This window comes from Dama dama, chromosome X, assembly GCF_033118175.1.
Source record: "Dama dama isolate Ldn47 chromosome X, ASM3311817v1, whole genome shotgun sequence".
Lineage (NCBI taxonomy): Eukaryota > Metazoa > Chordata > Mammalia > Artiodactyla > Cervidae > Dama > Dama dama.
The window spans coordinates 52,409,176-52,419,934 of record NC_083714.1 but is presented as its reverse complement, the minus strand read 5'-3'; the positions used below and the strand labels follow the sequence as shown (position 1 = coordinate 52,419,934).

General features: G+C 42.8%; 1 non-coding gene across 1 annotated transcript; it reads right to left on the bottom strand.

Moving 5' to 3' along the window:
* Positions 1-10,175: 10,175 nt before the first annotated feature.
* LOC133053199 (U6 spliceosomal RNA) lies at positions 10,176-10,282 on the bottom strand. The gene has a single exon (XR_009692134.1). It is a non-coding gene; the product is annotated as a U6 spliceosomal RNA (small nuclear RNA).
* Between the last annotated feature and the right edge of the window lie 477 nt (positions 10,283-10,759).

Sequence of the window (10,759 nt, the reverse complement as noted above, 5' to 3'; positions counted from 1 at the left end):
CCCATGGATTGTAGCCCACAGAATCTTCCAGGCAAGAGTACTGGAGTGGGTTGGCATTTCCATCTCCAGTAGATCTTCCTGACCCAGGGCTCAAACCTGGGTCTCCCACATTGCAGGCAGAGGCTTTACCTCTGAGCCACCAGGGAAGCCCTATCAGCAAGCTGCTCATTAGAGAAAGGAATGCCTGAAAACTGAGAGAGTGGCACCAGGCCCCTCACCCACAACATGCATTTTGAGATAGCATTGGCACAAGGTGAGTCATCCTGGGCCATAAAACAATTGACATGAATCTTGAAGAAAGGCAGGTTTCCAAGCAAATACATAGTTTCATTACCATAGCTTAAGAGAACATTTCCATGAGTAAAACATACTGGTTTGTTGAGACATTATCCCCTCTGAGTCTTGGATGGAACCTACTTGAAGAAAGACAGAGTTTAAAGTAAATAATGAAATAAGTTCAATAACACTGCTTAAGAGAAATATTTCAATAGGAAAAACACATTGGTTAGCTAAAGGTGAGAAAAATGAAGTTCAGGTGATAACAGGTATCATCATGGAAATGCAGAATTGGAGGATTCAAGTCAATGTATGGCAAAACCAATACAATATTGTAAAGTAAAATTAATTAATTAATTAATTAAAAAATAAAAGAAACCTCCTTTTACTTTTGTATAGAGAAGGAAAAAAGAGTCTGACACTTGTAGTTTGTTTCCTCCTGCTGCTTAAGAGAGGGAAAGACAAATTCTGACACTTGCTGCCTATTTCCTTTGCTTGGGGACCCCCTAGCCCTCCTGCCTGTTACCCTTTCAGTCCTAAGTCTATGCCTAGCATACTGCCAAGAACTGGCCTTAAGAGAATGGATTAACACTATCAAACATAATAAACTATATCTTTATCTCTGTGTGTGTGTTAGTCGCTCAGTTGTGTCCGACTCTTTGCAACCCCATCAACTGTAGCCCATGAGGCTTCTTGTCCATGGAATTCTCCAGGCAAGAATACTGGAGTGGATTGCCATTCCCTTCTCCAGAGGATGTTCCCAACCCAGGGATCGAACCCTGGTCTCCCGCATTGCAGGCAGATTCTTTACCAATTGAGCTATAAGGAAGGCCTTGGAGGCATCAAAGTAATTGTAGCTTGTTCTGCCTGTGTATGTAAATGGGAAAGTATCAGCTCAGTTCAGCTCAGTCATGTTTGACTCTTTGTGATCCCATGGACTGCAGCACACCAGCACACTTCCCTGTTCATGACCAACTCCTGGATCTTGCTCAAACTCACGACCATCATGTGGGTAATGTCGTCCAACCATCTCACCCTATGTTGTCCACTTCTCCTCCTGCTTTCAATCTTTCCCAGCATCAGGGTCTTTTCCAAGGAGTCAGTTCTTCATATCAGGTGGCCAAAATATTGGAGTTTCAGCTTCAGCATTAGTACTTCCAATGAATCTTCAGAACTGATTTCCTTTAGGATGGATGAATTTGATCTCCTTGCAGTCCAAGGGATTCTCAAGAGTCTTTTCCAACACCACAGTTCAAAAGCATCAGTTCTTTGGTGGTCAGCTTTCTTTATGGTCCAACTTTCACATCCATGCATGACTATGGGAAAAACCATAGCTTTGACTAGACGGACCTTTGTTGGCAAAGTAATGTCTCTGCTTTTCAATATGCTGTCTAGGTTGGTCATAGCTTTTCTTTCAAGGGGCTAACATCTTTTCATTTTGTGGCTGCAGTCACCATCTGCAGTGATTTTGGACCCCCCAAAAATAAAGTATCTCACTGTATCTATTGTTTCCCCATCTATTTGCCATGAAATGATGGGACCATATGCCATGATCTTACTTTTTGGAATGTTGAGTTTTAAGCCAACCTTTCCACTGTGCTCTTTCACTTGATGTTAAAAGGCACTTGCTCCTTGGATGAAAAACTATGACAAACCTAGATAGTGAATTAAAAAGCAGAGACATTACTTTGCTGACAAAGATCCATATAGTCAAGCTATGGTTTTTCCAATAGTCATGTAGGGATGTGAGATATGTACAATAAAAATGCCTGAGCATGGAAGAATTGATGCCTTCGAATGGTGGTGTTGGAGAAGACTCTTGAGAATCCCTTGGACGCAAGGAGATCAAACCAGTCAATCCTAAAGGATATCAACCCTGAATACTCACTGGAAGGACTGATGCAGAAGCTGAAGTTCCAGTACTTTGGCAACCTGTTGCAAAGAACTGACTCATTGGAAAAGACTCCAATGCAGGGAAAAATTGACACTTGTAGTTTGTCTCCTCCTGCCACTTGCGAACAACCAAGACAGCATAATAAAAAGCAGAGACATTACTTTGCCCGAAAAGGTCCATCTAGTCAAAGCTATGGTTTCTCCAGTAGTCATGCATGGGTGTGAGAGCTGGACCTTAAAGAAAGCTTACATATGTGAGTGTGTGCATGGGAAGTGCATCCTGTTTTATCTCTACTCTTTTGTCCCCTGATTGACACTAAGTCTGTTTGCTAACTCTGTGTCTATTTCTCCTTTTTAAATGAGTCTGTCTGTTTCTGGTGGTCGATTTCACCTCTGCATGATACTGTGCCGTCTGCAGTCTTTGTCTTGCTCTGTCTGATTTCCTTCACTTAGTAGGACACATCCCTGTAGCTGCAGATGGTTTTATTTCATTCTGACCTATGGCTGAGCTACACCCACTTGTAACAGAGCATCGCATCTCCTGGATACAATCATCTGTTGGAGACATTACGGTTGACTCACAGCTTGCCTCTTTTAAAAAGGGACCATTGGGGTTCACATGCCTTTTGCACCAGAGGTGTCTTCGTGCATACACATAGTGGGGAGGGGTGCCGCATCAAAGGCTACCTCAAGTCATTCAGGCATTAGGTCTCCCCATGCTGTTCCCCACTGTGGCTGATTCCAGTTTCCCACCTAAGAGTGTGCTAGGAGCAGTCCCTCTGTTTTATTCCTCCCCAACATGAAATATGTGCAGTGTTTGATGTAGGCCGCCTTGGCTGGCAGCAGGAACATTCTTTTGCATTCGTGGAGAGACAAGTGTTGGGCTCTGGCTGCCCTGATTCCATGTGATTTTATATTTTCCCTTTTATACCTAGAGTGAGTAAAATTTCCCAGCTGAAAAGCGCTTCGTGAAAGCCTGTCCCTCCTGGAGTTTTGTGGTTGGTATCCAGCACAAGTGCCATGCTTGAGGACAGGTGTCATTTACAACCCCTTAAGCCTTCTGAGTATTCAGTTCCCAGAAGCTCCAGGTTGCGTGGTGGTGTTGTGAGAAACGGGCACAAGGCGGCAGCACTTCCGCTTTTCCATCCTCTATTTGGGGAAGGAGAGCCTTCCTGAAAGTTGGCTTGCTGGGTTGTAAATGTGAGCGAAAAGTGGCAGAGCACACTGCCAGTGGGTTGTGTCTTCTTTGTAGTATACTCATTACCGTTCAGCCCCTCCAATTCATCCCCACTCCGAGACCAATCTTCACCCCTCTATTTGCTCCTCCGAAGGTGCTGCCATCCAGAGGTAAGGCGACTCTAAGGTCCGAGGCCGGAGGTGGGAAACCCCACAATGGGAGAAGTGCAGACCAGTCAGCTTTGCAAAGCTCTTCCATCCCAATATGTCCTCCATTCTCTGGGTGCCCTAGGATTATTTGAATCCTGTGGGGACAAACTGGGTCTGGAGATCGTGCTTTGCTCCAGAAGGGGGTACAGACAGGTCTAAGGTGAGAGGATCATGGGTGCACATCGTCCTCAGCCCCAGGAGTGTCCAACCGAGGGAGGCGAGGCTGCTCAGGCTCCAGCGATGTGACCCAAGTCTGATTGCCCAGTCCTGAGGGGACTAGAGTAGTCATTTTGTACAGTGGTTAAATAATGTCTGTTCACATTGGAGTATAGTTGATGGACAATGATGTGTTTGTTGCATTTGTACAACACCTTGATTCAGGTATAGGTGGAGGTATATCCGGTCTTTCCTAGATCCTTGCACAGATGGGGTATTACACAGTGTCGTGGACCACAGTTCTCTGTGATATACAGTGAGTTTTCTTTGGTGACCTAGTTTACATATGTGAGTGTGTATAGGGTAAGTGCATCCTCCTGTTTTATGGCCCCTCTTTTGTCCCCTTGGTAACACTAGGTCTGTTTGCTAACTCTGTGTCTGTTCCTCCTTTTTAAATAAGTCCATCTGTTTCAGGTGGTTGAGTTCAACTATGAATGGTTCTGTGGTGAGGTTTTTGTCTCCCACTGTGTGCATTCCTTCATTTAGTTGGACCCATCCCTGTAGCTCAAAGATTCATTCTGATCTATGGCTGAGAAACATGCGCTTGTAACTGGGCATCGCATCTCCTGGATGCAGTCATGTCCAGGACATAATGGGTGCCTCCGTGTTTTGCCTCTTCACATCTTTTTCAGTGGAGGTGTCTCCAGGTGTACACCCCGTGGTGAGAGTGTGGCATCATATGCTAAGTCTGGTCCTTCTGGCGTTATGTCCTCTTGTGCTGTCCCCACTGTGGCTGATTCCAGTTACACCCATGCCAGTGGGCTAGAATGTTCCCCTTGCTGTCTGCCTTCCCAAGAATACCTGTGTGCAGACTCAGTGATGATGGCCAACTTGCCTGGGAACAGGTGGTTCCTCCTGTGACCTTTCGTTTGCATTTGTCAGGAAAGAGATGCTGGGTGGGATGATTTCCTGTGATTCTACACTTTTCCTCTTATAATGTGGGTGAGTAAACTTTCCTGGCTGAAATAGACTTCCTGACAACTTGTCCCTTTTTTCATTTTCCTTGAGTATACTTCTCAAGGCCCATTTTTGACAGCAGGTGTCATTTACAGCCGCTAAGGCCTTGGGAGTATTCAGTTTCCAGAAGCCTGGATTTGAATTGTGGTGTTGGGAGAAAGGCCCACAAGGAGACAACACTTCTTGATTTTCTTTTTCTTTTTTCTTCAGGTGCATTTTATTTTTTAATTTTTATTAGAATACAATTGATTTACAATGTTGTGTTAGTTTCAGATGTACAACAATGTGAATCATCTATACATATGCACATATCCTCTCTTTTTTTAGATTATTTTCCCATATACAGAGTATTACAGAGTATTGAGTAGAGTTCCATGTGCTGTACAATAGATCCTTATTGGTTATCTATTCTATAATTGTGAAAGTGAAGGTGTCAGTTTCTCAGTCAAATCTGACTCTTTCTTATTTCTTGTTTGATATGAAATTTTAATTACATGACACAAAAAGTTATTTGACCAGATTTGGGGCAATTTTTCTTTCTCATGCTCAATATTTGTACTTGATTCTTTTACTATAACAACTTATTCAAGCTTCATGTTTCAAAAATTCTTATCACACTGAGGATGTATAATAAACATACTTTAAATTCTTATTCTGTATGGTTCTCTAATTTGGCCTTCTTCAGGATAGTTCATTCAGTGTGATTTTCTTAAAGAGTGCTTATATTCCTTGAATGTTGAGTTAGTTTATTTATTTATTTATTTTAATTGGAGGCTAATTACTTTACAATATTGTAGTGGTTTTTTTCATACATGAATCAGCCATGGGTGTACATGTGTCCCCCATCCCATCCCTCAGTGTTGTCCCAGTTCACTGGCCCTGAGCGCCCTGTCTCATGCATCAAACCTGGACTGGCAATCTATTTCACATATGGTACTATACATGTTTCAATGCTATTCTCTCAAATCATCCCACCCTCACCTTCTCCCACAAAGTCCAAAAGTCTGTTCTTTACATCTGTGTCTCTTTTTCTGTCTCACATATAGGGTCATCATTACCATCTTTCTAAATTCCCTATATATGCATTAATACACTGTATTGGTGTTTTTCTTTCTGACTTACGTCACTCTGTATAATAGGCTCCAGTTTCATCCACCTCATTAGAACTGATTCAAATGCATTCCTTTTAATAGCTGAGTAATATTCCATTGTGTATATGTACCACAGCTTTCTTATCCATTCATCTGCCAATGGACATCTAGGTTGCTTCCATGTCCTAGCTATTGTAGACAGTGCTGTGGTGAACATTGGGGTATACATGTCTCTTTGGGAATGAGAACCTTCGTGAAAGTTGCCTTCCATGGCTGTAAATGAGGGTGTAAAGGGCCAGAACAAACTGCCTAGGGGCTGTGTCTCCTCCCTTCTTTTCCCAGTATCCTCCGGCCCAGCAAGCACTCCCCACCCTCTTTTCTGCTGGTCTGAAGGTGCTGTGGTCCAAAGGTAAGGCAACTCTAAAGACAGAGGCTGGAGGTGGAAACCACCCCCCCCCCCCCCGCCACAGGGAGAGGTGCAGACTAGGTGACTATTCAAAGCTATCCCAGCCCAATCTGTCCCCCATTCCTGGGTACACTAGTGTTGTTTCATGGTTCAAGGCCTGCTTGGTATGGAGATTGTCATTTCCTAAAGAGATTTGAAATAATACAGATGGAGAGTGTGGGTGGCCTTATTGCTGGCACGTTTTTCTCACTTTTGCCTTGCAGATATTCATGGTATCACATGTTTGGTTTTCTGACTTCACTTTTTGTTTCAATTAATATTCATCCATTTTTCTCCAAATCCTGTTAATCGATATCATGTATATTCCATTGTATATATGTACCACATCTTCTTTACACATCTGTCTTTTGTTGTTAAGTTTACGTTTTTTTCTATTTCTTGTGTGTTGGGAATACTGCTATTATTAACATAGTGGTGCACATATTTTTCTGAATTATATTTTTGTCCTCCTTTTGACCAGGAGTAAAACTGGTGGGTCATATGGCAACTCAGTGAATGAAAATTGTAGTTGATATTTCCATAGTACTTTTGAATTTACTAATTGTAATTTAATGCATTATTTTGTTATTGATCCTGCAGATGTGTGGAATTATTATCACTATCCTAATAGGCATTGTTTGGATTTGGAAACAAAGTGGACCCAGGTCACATTTCACCTATATTGTAATCTGTATGACCTTGGACGATTGGTTTCTCACTTTTACCCTTTCTCAGTTGGTGTCCTTAGACTGTAGATGGCATTCATTCATGAAAGCTGGTTGCCACCGACATGTTCAGTTACATCATATAAGAGCATCTGGAAGGAGAGAGGGTAGGGGGTAAGCAATTAGGGATCAGTAACAGAAATCGAGGCCAAGTTCAGACTCCACAAGATGGATCAAAAAGGAAATCAAATCCTGTAACCTGAATCAAATACGAAAGGAAGAGTCTGAGTGTGGGAGGCAAAAACTACAGCAACCCCCAGATCACACCATTGTATACCCCTTCCCTTTCAGTGCAGGCGGCACCTGTGTCCTGCTTCAATGGAAGGTGTTAGAGGCTATGATGTCACTCCCTTGGCTGGGTTAGAGTATGTGCGAAAGTGATAGATGTTAGCAGGTAACTTAGGTAACTTACAAGACTGGAGAAAGAGACTCTCCTTGTGACTTTGAAATAGTAAGCTGCCATGATGTGAGATGACCACATGGCGGGGCAGTGTGTGACACCTAGGAGCTGAGTGTGGCTCCCAGCAATAGCCCAGAGTCCTGAGTCCTACAGCCACCAGGTTTGGTGCTGCTAACAACTCCAGTAAACTCAAAAGCAGGTTTTCTCCAGTCAAGTCCGCAGATGAGAACCCAGCCCAACTCACAGCCTGGTTGTATCCTCTGGACCCTGAGCAGAAGATCCAACCAAACCGTGCCTAGACTCCTGACCCACAGAAACTGAGAGGTGATAAATGGGCATTGCTGACGCCCCAAGTTTGTGGTGACTTGGTGACTTGTGGTGACTTGTAGCAACAGAGATCTAATGCACTGAAGTTTGGGCAAGACTTCCCCTAACTGCCTGAAGAGAGGCATCGAGATGTAGCTACTCAAGACCCCACGTTATGGCAACCTGGAAGCCCAGTCCTGCCCCCTACTCGCACCTCCATTCCCACCTCCACTACCCACTCGCTGGCCATGGAGATGGCCAGGTGCCCATTAGGAGAAGCACAAGACCCTTGACAGGAAGCCACTTCTTGGGGTCATGGTGGGAGTGAAGTGAGTTGAGGTATGTACAGCCCTGCCATCAGGCCTGGAGGGCTCAGGTGTACATACTCCTCCTGCCATGAGAGGTGGGGATATCAAGAGGCTTGCTGGACAGTCATAGGCAGGTATCAGGGAGCTGATCTTACGTCCAGATATGATAGTTTGTTCAAAGCCTTTGTGACTCGTGGTTTACTGTCAGGAAAGTGTTCTCATTTGGATTCAGATCCACAATTACAAGCTGTCTGTCATCCCCTGGGGCAAAAGTTCAGACAGCTACTGGTTTGGGACTTAGTCTCTGCATTGAGCTGTTGGGCAGAGGCATTCAGAGCTGACTAGCCAGGTTGAGGGGTGCCCAGATGCTGTACGAAGCTGACTTAAGACCTGGAAAACGGGACAGTGATGCTAATTCTCTCATCCCCAAAGTCTCATGAATCCCTGAGCCTCAAAGCGTAAACATTTCCAAAGTGTCTTGAGTCTATTAAAAGTATTCCCACTTAGATGGTGTCTGTCTGAGCACCTGGTTTTTGTGGTTCATGGGTTTTCATCCTGACCCACTCCCTCTTTTTTCAGTAAGTAGCCTGTTCTTCCCTTGACTATTTTTTTAGAGTAGTCATCATTTCCAATTATTCTTATCATTAATCTGCAAACATTTTATATTAATCAAAAGTTGGTGTTTCCCTTGGGCACTAACTGAAAAGTCAGGGACAGTCTCCTCTTACAACAGCTAACACCAACACCTTAATGAGGTAAAATATCTGCCTTCAGATTAAAAAATATAATAATAACCCTGCCTTGTGGGAAGCTAGAAGATGTAGACAGCATTATGAAATGTTGCAATTTGGCAGCTTGTTCACATGGCAGCAGATGGCTTTAACTTCATTAATCACTAAAAGTTTATTTATACATTCAGAGATGGGAGTGATTTTCCTCAAAAAATGAGACAACTGGGGGTCCTTAATGCCAAGCCTCACAAGTCTTGCTCTGGGTGAAATTCCTCTGCATTGCTTTTCTCAACAAAAATTCTAGAAGGGTCTTCAGACATCCTAACAGCGGCAGCACCTCTGGAGGAACCCACTTTCTGCTGACCTGCAGTGGAGGCAGAGAAATGGCACAGCCCCCCAACTTGGGCCTTGCCTCTCGGCAGGGTGTGCAACTGTGTGGGAGACAGCACCAGCTGCATGCAGTCAGTGGGAGACCCTGATTTAGAAATTTGAAGAAGAAAGGAGAGGGGGGGGAAAGACTCCAGGATTCCTGACCCAGTTTAAAGATAAAAAGAGGATTTGGGAAATGATTTAGTAGTCTAAAGTGTGGTAGCCTGTTCTTACAGCAAACTTATCTCTTTAATAGTTTTTTTTTCTGTTGCTAAAGTAAGGTATTGTGTGGGAGAAATGAGGGTTTTACGGTTTAGAGGTAATATTTTTATTTTTAGGTAATTTTAGACTGAGAGTTGCAAAAATAGAGAGTTGTTGTATATGCTTTACCCACTCCCTCCTATGTTAACATCTAAAAACTATTGAATATCTATGTAAGCTAGAAAATCAACCTTAGTACAATATATTAAATTTACAGAGTTTATTTGGACTTCACCACTTTTCCCACTACTGTTTTTTTTTTTTCTATTCCAGCATTCCACATTTCATTTAGCCTTCCCCCATCCTCTTTAATGGACTTGATGCTTTTGAAGAGCTTTCGTCAGTTATTTTATAGAAGTCCCTCCATTGGGGACTGTGTGATGTTTCCTTGTGATGATATTGAAGTTATGTGGTTTGGGGAAGGATACAACAGAAGGGTGCCCTGTTCCATGCATCATATCAGAGGTACATGATTTTGATATGTGTTACTGATGATGTTAATGTTGATCACTTGGCAAAGGTGGTATTTGTCAGGATTCTCCACCATAAACCCACTCTTTTTCCTCTTGCAGTTATCAAACATTAGAAGAGAGATACTTTGAGACCATGCAAATGTCCCATTTGTGCTTAAACTCTTGCCCCCTGACTTTTTCTTTTCCATTGTAGTTTATTAGAAGATATTGAATATACCTCCCTGTTCCCAGGAGGACCTTGTTTATCTATTTTATACACAGTAACTGGCATTTGCCAAACCCAAACTCCTAATTTATCCCTCACACACCACTCCACTTTCCCCCTTTTTTTTTTTTTTTTAAATATGGAATGCTTCACGAATTTGCATGTCATCCTTGCGCAGGGGCCATGCTAATCTTCTCTGTATCGTTCCAATTTTAGTATATGTGCTGCCGAAGCGAGCACCACTTTCCCCTTTTGTAACCATAAGTTTGCTCTCTATATCTGTGTGCCTGCTTCTGTTTTGTAAATAAGTTCATTTGTATACTATTCTAGTTTCCACATATAAATATCATATGATATTAATATTTGTCTTTCCCTGTTTTTCTGCCTTACTTCACCTAGTGTGATAATCCCTTAAGTCCATACATGTTGCTGCAAGTGGCATTTCATTCTTTTCCATTTGCCTCCTGATTTTAGCATCTTTCAGTGGGTCTTGCTTTCAGAAGTAATTACAGTGGTGCTCCAATAGTGACTCTCTGCTTCCCTCATTCTTTCTACATTTGTTGATTGGAATTCTGTTAAAGACGACTTGTCTGCTCTCCCTCACCTATCACCTATTTTTTCAGTTCTTTTTGATAGCAGGATGGATTGTTGGACATTTATCTGATTCTTTCAGTTATAATCCATCATATCGTTTACTTTATTTGTCACATGGTTCCA